Here is a 15,001-nt window from a genome sequence, read left to right on the forward strand (position 1 = left end):
GATATCGTTATGTGTGAAGGTACCTTAACAGGCCAAGTTACATGTTAACATAGGAACCCTTCTTTGATATCACCATCACAATTCTTGCATCCATTGAACTTGTGAGTTTTTGGAGAGTTTCTGCTTGTATTTCTTTGCATGAAGTCAGAATAGCCTCCCAGAGCTGCTGTTTTGATGTGAACTGCCTCCCACCCTCATAGATCTTTTGCTTGATGATACTCCAAAGGTTCTCTATAGGGTTGATGTCAGGGGAAGATGGTGGCCACACCATGAGTTTAGCTTCTTTTATGCCCATAGCAGCCAAGGACTCAGAGGTATTCTTTGCAGCATGAGATGGTGCATTGTCAAGCATAAAGATGATTTTGCTCCTGAAGGCACATTTCTGCTTTTTATACCATGGAAGAAAGTTGTCAGTCAGAAACTCTATATACTTTGCAGAGGTCATTTTCACACCTTCAGGAACCTTAAAGGGCCCTACCAGCTGTTTCCCCATGATTCCGGCCCAAAACATGACTCCTCCACCTCCTTGCTGACATTACAGCCTTGTTGGGACATGGTGGCCATCCACCAACCATCCACTACTCCATCCATCTGGACCTTCCAGGGTTGCTCGACACTCATCAGTAAACAAGACTGTTTGGAAATTAGTCTTCACGTATGTCTTGGCCCACTGCAACCATTTCTGCTTGTGAACACTGGGGTTGGCCAAATAGTAGGTTTATGCACCACAGCAAGCCTTTGAAGGATCCTACACCTTGAGGTTTGAGGGACTCCAGAGGCACCAGCAGCTTCAAATAACTGCTGCTTTGTAATGGTATTTTGGCAGCTGCTCTCTTAATGCAATGAATTTGTCTGACAGAAACCTTCCTCATTATGCCTTTATCTGCATGAACTCTGTCCGTGCTCTGTTTCAGTCACAGATCTCTTCATGGTATGATGATCACTCTTAAGTTTTTGTGAAATATATAATGTTTTCATACCTTGTTCAAGACATTGCACTATTTAACGCTTTTCAGCAGCAGAGAGATCTTTTTTATTTCCCATATTGCTTGAAACCTGTGGCCTGCTTAATAATGTGGAACATCATTTTTACGTAGTTTTCCTTTAACCCCTTAATCCCATATGACGTACTATCCCATCAAGGTGACCTGGGACTTAATTCCCAGTGACGGGATATTACATCATAGTCGATCGGCCGCGCTTACGGGGGAGCGCGGCCAATCGCCGCCGGTGTCAGCTGATTATTACAGCTGACATATGGCACTATGTGCCAGGAGCGGTCACGGACCGCTCCCGGAACATTAACCCCCAGAACACTGCAATCAAACATGATCGCAGCGTTCCGGCGGCATAGGGAAGCATCGCGCAGGGACGGGGCTGCCTGCGTGCTTACCTGAGACCCTCGGAGCAACGCGTTGTGATTGCTTTGCTCCGAGGGTCTCCTACCTCCTCCTTCCTGCAGGCCCGGATCCAAAATGGCCGCGGGGGCCTTCTGGGTCCTGCAGGGAGGTGGCTTTCAAGCGCCTGCTCAGAGCAGGTGCCGGAAAGCCTCCCTGCAGTGCCTGTGTGATCGCAGATCTCTGACACAGTGCACTGCAAAGTGTCAGATCAGCGATCTGTCACTATAATATGATGTCTCCCTCGGGCAATGTAAAAAAGTAAAAAAAATAATATTTACATGTGTAAAAAAAAAATTCCTAAATAAAGAAAAAAAATTATTGTTCCAATAAATACATTTCTTTATCTAAATTAAAAAAACAATAAAAGTACACATATTTAGTATCGCCGCATCCGTAACAACCCGACCTATGAAACTGTCCCACTAGTTAACCCCTTTAGTGAACACCATAAAAAAAGGCAAAAAACGACCCTTTATTATCATACCTCCAAACAAAAAGTGGAATAACACGCGATCAAAAAGACGGATATAAATAACCTTGGTACCGCTGAAAAATCATCTTGTCCCGCAAAAAAAGCCGCCATGCAGCATCATCAATGAATATATAAAAAAGGTATAGTCCTCAGAATAAAGCAATGCAAAAATAATTATTTTTTATATAAAATAGTTTTTATCGTATAAAAGCTCCAAAACATAAAAAAAGATATAAATGAGGTATCGCTGTAATCGTTCTGACCCGAAGAATAAAACTGCTTTATCAATTTTACCAAACGTGGAACGGTATAAGCACCCCCCCCCAAAAGAAATTCATGAATAGCTGGTTTTTGATCATTCTACCTCAAAATTTCGAATAAAAGGCGATCAAAAATGTCACTTGCCCGAAAATGGTATCAATAAAAATGTCAACACGTCCCGCAAAAAACAAGACATCACATGACCCTGTGGACCAAAATATAGAAAAATTATAGCACTCAAAATGTGGAGACGCAAAAACTATTTTTTGCAATAAAAAGCGTCTTTTAGTGTGTGACAGCTGCCAATCATAAAAATCCGCTGAAAAACCCGCTATTAAAGTAAATCAAACCACCCTTCATCACCCCCTTGGTTAGGGAAAAATAATAAAATAAAAAAAATGTATTTATTTCCATTTTCCGATTAGGGTAAGGGTTGGGGCTAAAGTTAGGGTTACGGCTACAGTTAGGGTTGGGGCTAAAGTTATGGTTAGGGTTGGGGCTAAAGTTAGGGTTTGGATTACAGTTACGGTTGGGATTAGGGTTAAGGTTGGGGTTAGGGTTGGGGTTAGAGTTAGGGTTTGGGCTAAAGTTAGGGTCAGGGTTGGGGCTAATGTTAGGGTATGGGTTGGGGCTAAAGTTAGGGTTAGGATTGGGGCTAAAGTTAGGGTTGGGGCTAAAGTTAGGGTTGGGCTAAAGTTAGGGTTAGGGTTGGGGCTAAAGTTAGGGTTTGGATTGGGGCTAAAGTTAGGGTTGGGGCTAAAGTTAGGGTTAGGGTTGGGGCTAAAGTTAGGGTTTGGATTACATTTACGGTTGGGGTTAGGGTTAAGGTTGGAGTTGGGGTTAGGGTTAGAGTTAGGGTTGGGGCTAAAGTTAGGGTTAGGGTTGGGGCTAAAGTTAGGGTAAGGGTTGGGGCTAAAGTTAGGGTTAGTGATGGGGCTAAAGCTAGGGTTGGGGCTAAAGTTAGGGTTAGTGATGGGGCTAAAGTTAGGGTTTGGATTACATTTACGGTTGAGGTTAGGGTTAAGGTTGGGATTAGGGTTAGAGTTAGGGTTGTGTTGTGAATTCTGTTATCGAACTCCCTCCTGTGGTCATGAATGGTACTTCGGCGAGTTCTGTCCATGGACTCCCTCTGGTGGCTGTGAGTGGAGCTGCTGCTTCTGAGGTTCCTTCCACAGGTGACTTAAGCTATTCTTTAGTTGGCTGCTCTATTTAACTCCACTCAGATCGTTACTCCAGGCCAGCTGTCAATGTTTTTGTACTGGTTCAGTTCGCTCCTGGATTTTTTTTTTTATAAAAAAAAAATCCAGGAGCGAACTGAACCAGTACAAAAACATTGACAGCTGGCCTGGAGTAACGATCTGAGTGGAGTTAAATAGAGCAGCCAGCTAAAGAATAGCTTAAGTCACCTGTGGAAGGAACCTCAGAAGCAGCAGCTCCACTCACAGCCACCAGAGGGAATCCATGGACAGAACTCGCCGAAGTACCATTCATGACCACAGGAGGGAGTTCGATAACAGAATTCCCAACAGGGTTGGGGCTAAAGTTAGGGTTAGGGTTGGGGCTAAAGTTAGGGTAAGGGTTGGGGCTAAAGTTAGGGTTAGTGATGGGGCTAAAGTTAGGGTTGGGGCTAAAGTTAGAGTTAGGGTTGGGGCTAAAGTTAGGGTTTGGATTGTGGCTAAAGTTAGGGTTGTGGCTAAAGTTAAGGTTAGGGTTGTGTTATGGACCTGGTGGTTAGGACTGTTATGGACCTAGTGGTTAGGAGCACCCGGAACGACCTGATAGTTAAAATAATACAGGACAAGCTCTGGGAAGTGGGAACTCTGCTGACCGCAACCCCTAAACCTATCACAAACACTAGAAATAGCCGTGGATTGCTCCTAACGCTCCCTATGCAACTCGTCACAGCCTCAGAGCTAGCTAGCCCTAAAGGTAGAAAAATAAAGCCTACCTTGCCTCAGAGAAATTCCCCAAAGGAAAAGGCAGCCCCCCACATATATTGACTGTGAGTTAAGATGAAAATCACAAACACAGAGATGAAATAGATTTCAGCAAAGAGAGGCCCGACTTACTAAACAGACAGAGGATAGTAAAGGTATCTTTGCGGTCAGCACAAAAAACTACAAAAAACCACGCAGAGTGTGCAAAAAGACCTCCGCACCGTGAGTCGGTGCGGAGGTGCCACTCTGCATCCCAGAGCTTCCAGCTAGCAAGACAAAATCATAATAGCAAGCTGGACAAGAAAAATAGTAAACAAATAAATAACTAGCAGGAACTTAGCTTCTGCTGGAGTAGACAGGTCACCAGAAAGATCCAGGAGCGAACTAGACCAGTACTAGAACATTGACAGCTGGCATGGAGTAACGATCTAGGTGGAGTTAAATAGAGCAGCAGCTAAAGAACAACTTAAATCACCTGTGGAAGGAACCTCAGAAGCAGCAGCACCACTCACAGCCACCAGAGGGAGCCCATGAACAGAACTCGCCGAAGTACCATTCACGACCACAGGAGGGAGCTCGATAACAGAATTCACAACAGGGTTGGGGCTAAAGATGGGGTTAGGGTTAAGTTTGGGGTGAGGGTTAGAGTTAGGGTTGGGGCTAAAGTTAGGGTTAGGGTTGGGGCTAAAGTTAGGGCAAGGGTTGAGGCTAAATTTAGGGTTAGGGTTGGGGCTAAAGTTAGGGTTAGGGTTGGGGCTAAAGTTAGGGTTGGGGCTAAAGTTAGGGTTAGGTTTTGGGCTAAAGTTAGGGTTTGGATTACATTTACGGTTGGGATTAGGGTTAAGGGTGTTGTTAGGGTTATGGTTGGGATTAGGGTTAGGGGAATGTTTGGGTCAGGGTTTCAGTTAGAATTGGGAGTTTTCACTGTTTAAGCACATCAGGGGCTCTGCAAATGCAACGTGACTCCTGAAGACCAATCCATCTAAGTCTGCATTCCAAACGGCGCTCGTTCCCTTCTGAGCTCTGCCATGCACCTAAACAGTGGTTTACTCCCACATATGGGGTATTAGCATTCTCAGTAAAAATTGGGGTCCAATTTCTCCGGTTACTTTTGGTAAAATAAAACAAATTGGAGCTGAAGTAAATTTTTTGAGAAAAATAGTTAAATGTTCATTTTTTTTAAACATTCCAAAAATTCCTGTGAAACACCTGAAGGCTTAATAAACTTCTTGAATGTGGTTTTGAGTACCTTGAGATGTGTAGTTTTTAGAATGGTGTCACACTTGGGTATTTTCTATCATATAGACCCCTCAAGGTTACTTCAAATTTGATGTGGTCCCTAAAAAAAAACGGTATTGTAAAAATGAGAAATTGCTGGTCAACTTTTAACCCTTATAACTCCCTAACAAAAAAGAAATTTGGTTCCAAAATTGTGCTGATGTAAAGTAGACATGTGGGAAATGTTACTTATTAAGTATTTTGTGTGACATATCTCTGTGATTTAAGGGCATAAAAATTCAAAGTTGGAAAATTGTGAAAAAAAATTTTGGGGCTCCAAGCAGGATCTCTCCTCGTGGGGTAAGTATGATTCTGAGAAAGGTCAGGAATAAGCCCAGAACTACACAGGAGGACCTGGCCAATGACTTGCTGGGACCACAGTCTCAGACATTACTGTTAGTAACGCACTATGCCGTCATTGATTAAAATCCTGCAGGAGACATAAGGTCCCCCTTCTCATGCCAGCACAGGTCCAGACCCATTTGAAGTTCACCAATTACAATCTGGATGATACAGAAGAGGTATGGGAGGAAGACATGTGGTCAAATAAGGCCAAAATAAAACTTTTTGGTATCAACTCCACTCTCCATGTTTGGTGGAAGAAGAAGGATGAGTACAACCTCAAGACCACCATCCCAACCTTGAAGCATGGTGGGGGAAACATCATACTTTGGGGGGTGCTTTTCTGCAAAGGGGACAGGATGACTGCACCATATTGAAGGTAGGATAGCTGGGGTCATGTATCGGTAGGTTTTGGCCAACAACCTCCTTCCCTCAGTAAGAGCATTGGAGATGGCTCGTGGCTGGGTCTTCCAGGATGACAACGAACCATAACATACAGCCTGGACAATGAAGGAATTGCTGTATAAGAAACATTTCAAGATCCTGAAGTGGCCTAGCCAGTCTCCTGATCTGAACCCAATAGAAAATCTTTGGAGGTAGCTGAAATTCAATGTTGTCTAGCAACTGCCCTTAAACCAGAACGATCTGGAGAAGATCTTTTCATAGGAATGGGCCAAAATCCCTGCTGCATTCTGTGCAAACTTGGTCAAGAACGTATGGGAAACGTCTGACCTCTATAATTGCAAACAACATTTTCTGTATCAAATATTAAGTTCTTTTTTTCTATTTTATCAAATACTTATTCCACACAATAAAAAGCGAATTAATTATGTAAAAATCATAATGTGAGTTTCTGGATTTTTTTTAAAGATTCTGTCTCTTACAGTTGAAGTGTGCCTACTATAAAAATTACAGACCTCTCATTCTGTATAGGTGGGAAAACTTGCAAAGTCGGCAGTGTATCAAATTCTTATTTTCCCCACTGTATGTGTGTGTATATAGATATATATATATATTCTGCTCAAAAAAATAAAGGGAACACTTAAACAACAGAATATAACTCCAACTAATCAAACTTCTGTGAAATCAAACTGTCACATGCTGCTGTGCAAATGGAATAGACAACAGATGGAAATTATTGGCAATTATCAAGACACCCTCAATAAAGCAGTGGTTGTGCAGGTGGGACCACAGACCACATCTCAGTACTAATGCTTTCTGGCTGATGTTTTGGTCACTTTTGAATGTTGGTTGTGCTTTCACACTCGTGGTAGCATGAGACGGACTCTACAACCCACACAAGTGGCTCAGGTAGTGCAGCTCATCTAGGATGGCATATCAATGCGAGTTGTGGCAAGAACGTTTGCTGTGTCTGTCAGTGTAGTGTTCAGAGGCTGGAGGCGCTACCAGGAGACAGGCTAGTACACCAGGAGATGTGGAGGGGGCCGTAGGAGGGCAACAACCCAGCAGCAAGACCGCTACCTCCACCTTTATGGAAGGAGGAACAGGAGGAGCACTACCAGAGCCCTGCAAAATTACCTCCAGCAGGCCACAAATGTGCATGTGTCTGCACAAACGGTTAGAAACCGACTCCATGAGGATGGTCTGAGTCCCCGACGTCCACAGATGGGGTTGTTCTCACAGCCCAACACTGCAGGATGCTTGGCATTTGCCACAGAACACCAGGATTGGCAAATTCGCCACTGGAGCCATGTGGTCTTTACAGATGAAAGCAGATTCACACTGAGCACATGACAGACGTGACAGTCTGGAGATACTGAGGAGAGCGATCTGCTGCCTGCAACATCCTTCAGCATGACTGGTTTGGCAGTGGGTCAGTAATGGTGTGGGGTGGCATTTTTTTTGGAGGGCCACACAGCCCTCCATGTGCTCACCAGATGTAGCCTGACTGCCATTAGGTACCGAGATGAGATCCTCAGACCCCTTGTGAGACCATATTCTGGTGCGGTTGGCCCTGGGTTCTTCCTAATGCAGGACAATGCAAGACCTCATGTGGCTGGATTGTGTTGGCACAAGTATTCAAGAATCACCCGGCACTCAAAAATTGTGAAAAGTTACAAATACAGTTTATTATTATCCAGACATAGAACCAGTATGTTGAACGTTTTCGGTCCCAGATGGACCTTCTTCAGAACAGTTCAATTTATCTGGAATGGAAGGATAATGCGTATGGCCAGTAGGGGGATCCCTCTGACAATGTACTGGCTATCACCACACTAAATGCAATGTGTACATCTGGGGTGTGTAGTGCACAGCGGCGCTACAGAGATCCGGAGGTCAGCACGTGGTGAAGCAGCAGCACTGGTGGCGTGCTAGGTCGCCGAGGGGAAGCGTGCTGTCAATTTTTGAGTGCCGGGTGATTCTTGAATACTTGTGACTGGGGGTTGGATACCCTACTCGAGCACCAAAACTCATATCCTCACAGAGTGCCGTGTTTATCTATTTTTATTTGGATTGTGTTGGCAGTTACTGCAAGATGAAGGCATTGAAGCTATGGACTGGCCCGCCCATTCCCCTGACCTGAATCCGATTGAGCACATCTGGGACATCATGTCTCGTTCCATCCACCAATGTCAGGTTGCACCACAGACTGTCCAGGAGTTGGCGAATGCTTTAGTCCAGGTCTGGGAGGAGATCCCTCAGGAGACAATCCACCGCCTTATCAGGAGCATGCCCAAGCGTTGTACAGTTGGAAGGTCATCCTGGCACATGGAGGCCATAATACTGAGCATCTTTTCCTTGTCAGGAGGCATTTCCACTGAAGTTGGATCAGACTGTAATTTGATGTTCCAATTTGATTTTGAGTATCATTCCAAATCCAGGCCTCCATGGGATATTCATTTTGATTTACATTGATAATTGTTATGTTTTATTGTTCTGAACACATTTCACTATGCAATCAATAAAAATTTGCAACTGGAATATTTCATTCAGAGATATCTAGGATGTGATATTTTAGTGTCCCCTTTATTTTTTTGAGCAGTGAACAATACTGCTGAGAAAAATAAAAAGAACACTTCAACAATACAATGTAACTCCAAGTCAATCACACTTCTGTGAAATCAACCTGTCCAGTTTTGAAGTAACATTGATTGTTAATCAATTTCTCCTGCGGTTGTGCAAATGGAACAGACAACAGGTAAAATGATAGGCAATTAGCAAGACAACCTCTATAAAGGAGTGGTTCTGCAGGTGGTGACCACAGAACATTTCTCTGTTCTCATCCTTTTTTGCTGTCGATTTGGTCACTTTTGCATTTTGTCAGGCTCTCACGCCTAGAGGTACAGTAAAGTAGCATGAGGCACAGAACCCACAGAAATTGCTCATGTAGTGCAGCTCATCTAGGATGGCACATCAATGCATACTATGGCAAGAAGGGTAGCTGACAGCTGTGTCTTTCAGTACAGTGTCCAGAGCATGGAGATGCTACCAGGGGCCAGGCAAGTACACCAGGAGACGTGGAACTGGCCATAGGAGGGCAAAAACCCAGCAGCAGGACCGCTATCTCCTCCTTTGTGTAAGGAGGAGCACTGCCAGAGCCCTGCAAAATGACCTCCAGCAGGCTACAAACATTCATGTGTCTGATCAAACTGTCAGAAACAGAGTGGTATGAGGGCTCGACATCCACAAGTGGGTGTTGTGTAGGGCGATTGGCATTTGCCAGAGAGCACCAAGATTGGCAGATTTTAAATTGGCGCACTGTGCTCTTCATGGATGAGAGAAGGTTCACACTGAGCACATGTGAGAGTCTGGTGATGCCGTGGAGAATTTTTTGTTGCCTGTAACATCCTCGAATATGACTGGTTTGGCAGTGTGTCAGTACTGGTGTGAGAATCATTTCTTTGAACTGCTGCACAGCCCTCCATGTGCTAGCCAGAGATACCCTGATTGCCGTTAGGTACTGGGATGAGATCCTCAGACACATTGTGTGACCATACCGTACATTGCCCCCTTGGTTTCTTCTGATGCATGACAATGCCAGACTTCATGTGTCTGGAGTGTGTCAGGCGGACCCTGATCATGTGACTCCTGACTCCTCCCCTCCTGTGACCTCATCACAGGTCCTGTGCGCACAGAGCAGCCAAATATGTGGTGTGCGCCTGTGTGGCTCTGCAGGTGGAGGTAGGTGCTGGAGAGCCCCCTGTTACTGAGGGATACTAACATTAACCCCTTCTATACTAAGCAATGCCATTGTTTTTGCAGAACGAGCTGCACTTTCCGGTAGTCACATTCTGGTGTACCTATTGCTTGTTATTATAAGGGTCGTCATTAATTTATTTTTACCTCACATGCTCCATTATGTACAAGGACAACAATATTGTTACCCTGAGCTGATGTGAGGGATCTCCTGCCTACTCTTTACCCTTTTTCCCACAGGATTCCCTATAATTATTTTTACACTTCCTATATTGGCTTTGTAGATCTGCGTTTATATGTTATATACATATCTGTTATTATTCACCTGTCCCGGCTCCATGGCCTCCCTTTGCTCCCTGATCCTGTCTCTGCCTCCCTTTGCTGTAGTCCACAGTGAGTTTTTCAAGTAACCCAGTGAACTCCTTTGACACCATCACCTTTTAACCCCTTCACATCATATACCGACTCCCTGACTTTGATGCGTACGTGCATGCCAAGCCTGCATCCCTCCTGACAGATGATGGCTGAATAAATCAGCCATCATGTGCCTCTAACAGCCACAGGAGGATCGGAACTCCGCCCACAGCTGTTAATCTGTTAAATCCCGCTGTCTATCTCTGACAAACATTTAACACGTGCTGAAAGGCGCATCATTCCACCCATCTGGATCAGGAGACACCGATGGGTTGTTATGACAGCCAGGGATGTGCAGATGACCCCCATGCCTGTTACTACGATACTTCTGTAAAAGCCAGTCTGTACCCAACATTATTTTTGCTATACATAACAACCAATCAGGCGATTGCAGCTTCAATACCCCCTAAGGAGACTATTAAATAGAGTAAAAAAATGTTTTTAAAAATCTGAAAATAAAAAAAGTTTAAATATCCCCTTTAAAATAAAACAATTAAAAAATACCCATATTTGGTATAGCTGCATTTGTAAAAGCCTGATCTATCGAAATATAAAATAAATTGATAAATGGTGTAATGAAAAAAAATTGAAATGCCAGGATTCGGTGGGTTTTTGGCTACTGCAAAATTGCCTTAAAATGCAATAAGAGGCGATCAAAACATTGTATCTACCCCAGAATGCTATCGCTAAACACAGCAGCTCAGAGGACAAATAGATAAGTCATCATCCAGCCCCAGATCCCAAAACATGGAAACGTTACAGGTCTCAGAAAATGGCGACACAAGAAAAGTTTTATTATGAATGTCCAAATTTTTTCCATCAGTTAAATAAAAACAACTATGCGTTTTTAGTATCTGCGTACTTATACTGACCTGGGAAATCATACTGCCAGGTCAGTTTTACCATATAGTGCAAATGGTAACTAAGCATTCCAAAAAAAACAATTGTGGAATTGCACTTTTTTGCAATTTCAACTTACTTGGAATCTTGGTCCCTCAAGTTCAACCTTTCTCCACCAATTGTACATTTTGTCACTAATTTAACTATAACCCACAATGATATGTGTAACCGAGGAAATCATTCAGCCCTTGTATAAAATCTGTTATAGTGTCAGCCATTACTGCCTCTTGTGGTCGGGCATTCCACAGTGTGACTGCTCTAACTGTAAAGAACTCTTTCCTATTTAGCTGCAGGAATCTCATTTCTTCCACCAGTAATGAGTGCCCCCTGGTCCTCAGTATGGTCTTTGGAAGGAATGTCATGTGCCAGTGTTTTGTACTGGTGACACATACAGCTCTGGCAAAAATTAAGAGACCACTGCAAAATGTTCAGTTTGTCTGATTTTTCTCTTTATAGGTATATGTTTGAGTAAAATGTAAATTGTTCTTTTAGTCTATAAACTACTGACAACATGTCTTCGAAGTTCCAAGCAATACATTTTGTATTTATTTTCTGAAAATGAGAAATCATCAAAATAAAAAAAATATGCATTGCTTGCAGACCTCAAATAATGCAAAAAAAAGTTCAAAATCATTTAGAAACAACAATACTAATGTTTTAACTCAGGAAGAGTTCAGAAATCAATATTTGGTGGAATAACCATGATTTTTAATCACAGCTTTCGTGCGTCTTGGCATGCTTTCCACCAGTCTTTCACACTGATTTTGGGTGACCTTATGCCACTCCTTGTACAAAAATGTAAGCAGTTCTTTATTTGATGGCCTGTGACTACCCATCTTCCTCTTGAACAAATTCCAGAGGTTTTCAATGGTGTTCAGGTCTGGAGATTGTGCTGGCCATGACGGGGATTTGATGTGGTGGTCCTTCATCCACACCTTGATTGACCTAAGAAAAACCACTAAATAAAATTAGTGCCATAGTCCAAAGTAATGCAAATAATGAAAAGTTCATTAAGAAGAAACAAACAAAGCATGTGGGCTTAAAAATGGGGGATACAAGACAACACACACATGGCAATGAGACAGGTGGAACCTAGCACATAATCAGGATATGTATCAAGTAAAGCACATTAGGCTACAAGAATGTATGAACCCATATCGACACTAGTGGAAATGACAGTGCAAATAAATAGAACACATGCCGTATGGAGACACATTGTACACATACCAGTATATGCCGGGAACCACGCTGACCTTAACCAGGATAAACTTGTATGTGGCTTGTACGTCCTTCGCAAAGAACAACCTGCCCAATTCCTGCCTTGCTGAAGCATCCCCAGATCATCACCGATCCTCCACCACATTTCACAGTGGGTGCAAGACACTGTGGCTTTTACACCTCTCCAGGTCTCCCTCTAACCTTTTGGATTTATACGCTACAGACCATGGCCCCCAAAGGCCTCAACAGGGAATTAGATTTGATCTTTTAGTTGAGTGGATTGTTCTATACGTAACTTTGATATGTTGTAACTGTATCTGCCGCAGGTTCTCCAGGTTCTCCGGTCAAGGTCGCCCCCATTTCTAACCTATGTCATTCTTTTTGTCTCCACCCTTCCTTCCCACATCAGACCTCTTGAGCAAGCATTATAAGAAAAATATGTATTTGGTTTTCTTTTCCTCTATTCGGCTGATCTGGGTCAGTCCCCTTTATTTTCTCTTTTTAGTTTTTTCTTTTTTTTAAAAAACTTTTTTCCTCATTTTTCATTTTTTCTTTTCTTTTTTTTATTTTTTGACTTTATTTGCTTTTTTGACATCCCTTTTTTCATTATTTGTGTACTTGTTTTTTTCTTTTATTTTTTCCTTTTTGTTTTTTTCCTTGTAGCTCTCTTGTTTTTCCTCGTTTGTTATTTCTCCTCTTTTTTCCTTTTTTTTTCTTAGTACATTCTTTCCAGTTTTGGTTTAGTCGTTTTTTTTATTCCTTTATTCTTAGTTTCATTTTTTTATTTTTTTATTTTCCATTTTTTTTGATTTTTTTATTTTCCATTTTTTTTGATTTTTTTATTTTCCATTTTTTTTATTTATTTATTTATTTATTTATTTTTTCATCTTTATTCTATTTTATTTTACTTTATTTTATTCTATTACTTTTGGAGTTTTTTATTTTTATTTTTTTTATAAAATTTTTTATTTATTTATGTACAACTCTTATTTTTCCTCCCAACTAGAGGGAGTATATACCCCCATTTTAGCTTGCTTAGGCTACGTTCACATTAGCGTTGTGCGCCGCTGCGTCGGCGACACAATGCACCATAATGCACGCAAAAACGCTGCCTTTTGCGACGCATGCGTCGTTTTTTGCCGAAATTTGGACGCAAGAAAAATGCAACTTGTTGCGTTTTCTTGGTCCGACGCTTGCGGCAAAAAAGACGTATGCGCCGCACAACGCAACAAACAAAAACGCATGCGTCCCCCATGTTAAATATAGGGGCGCATGACGCATGCGTCGCCGCTGCGTCGCCCGACGCAAACCCGACGCAAGTTAGCATAACGCTAGTGTGAGCGTAGCCTTACCGAGATTAGGCATAACTCTGCTTGCTTTAAGCATACACAACTTCCTCTCTTCTCTTTTTCTTCATTACTATTTTTTATTTTTTTATTCATATCTTGTTATTTTTTCCTTTTTCATCTTCTTTTTCTTTCGCTGACTCTGTGACACTTCCATCTATACCTCCAATACACATACACCCGGTTCCCAGCCTCTTGCTCTCATGTTCTCTCTGTTTTCTCTTTATACACGCTCCCTAACTTCTCCCTTTACATACGCTCCCTTAGCCCTCCACGCTGGTTGCTTGGACTCCGCCCTAACCTGCAGTAGCTTTAGCCAGAGCGCTCTGCATATCTCCCTGAGCGCACTACGCAGGCGCCCGCCGGACTCACACTACGCAGGCGCCCGCCGGACTCACACTACGCAGGCGCCCGCCGGACTCACACTACGCAGGCGCCCGCCGGACTCACACTACGCAGGCGCCCGCCGGACTCACACTACGCAGGCGCCCGCCGGACTCACACTACGCAGGCGCCCGCCGGACTATCACGCTGCTGGCATCTACTCTGTGGCCACAGCGCAGACTCAGTGTGAATACACAGCGTTCCTAGCCTCTTTCCCAGTCTGAGCCACTGCGCAGACCCGGATATGACCTTATGAGTCTTGTGTATAATTTGCTCCCACATCACCCACCAGGCGGACGTGCTTCCACACAACTCCACCAGAGCTGGTAACTATTAAGTCTCTCCTCTTGCTTACAGTGGTTACTTGTTTTACTGGTCATTTGCTTATTCCCTGTTGTTTTCTCTACTTCCCCTTAGCCCTATGGGAACTCGGCTCTTTGGTTTTCCTGGTTAAGACTTGTATATGTGCTCTATGTAACTGTTTCTCCGGAATAGCCTTGCTCCTACCTGCAAAAATTGGGGACCCCCCACCCCTATGATAGGGTCTCCACAGCATGTTCTTGTAATTGTATGGGACAGAGTACTGTTGTTACAGCTGTCAATTAGTACCATTATGAATTTTGGACCTGATGTTATTGTTGTTTTTGTCATTGTTTTTCTTGTGTTCCCTTTTTTTTCAGTTCTTTTTAATATATTACATGTATATATGTACAGTTCACTTATATGTTTGTATCTGTTTTACAGTGAGGTTTTGATAAAGACCCGCTGGGGTCGAAACGTTACCCGAATTGAATACTCCGCCACCCATTTACCTCCTAAAAAAAGCACCTGGTGATGTTTATGTTAATAAAGAAACTACACAGTTTGCTGAACTTTCAACCATTTGAGTGC

The 15,001-nt window shown here is 43.0% G+C and overlaps 1 protein-coding gene across 2 annotated transcripts in view; it reads left to right on the top strand.

The window, feature by feature from the left end:
• The first annotated feature begins 9,783 nt into the window (after nucleotides 1-9,783).
• LOC138663761 (zinc finger protein 182-like) overlaps nucleotides 9,784-15,001 on the top strand; it is a 191,035-nt gene continuing 185,817 nt past the window's right edge. Inside the window, exon 1 of one of the 2 annotated variants that reach the window (XM_069750091.1) lies at nucleotides 9,784-9,833. The gene's annotated coding sequence lies outside the window, so the exon portion shown is untranslated. Of the gene's footprint in view, nucleotides 9,834-14,306; nucleotides 14,437-15,001 lie in introns of those variants that run through there. The other variant, XM_069750090.1, reaches the window with a different exon arrangement.

This window comes from Ranitomeya imitator, chromosome 2 (genome assembly GCF_032444005.1).
Source record: "Ranitomeya imitator isolate aRanImi1 chromosome 2, aRanImi1.pri, whole genome shotgun sequence".
Taxonomy (NCBI): Eukaryota; Metazoa; Chordata; class Amphibia; order Anura; family Dendrobatidae; genus Ranitomeya; species Ranitomeya imitator.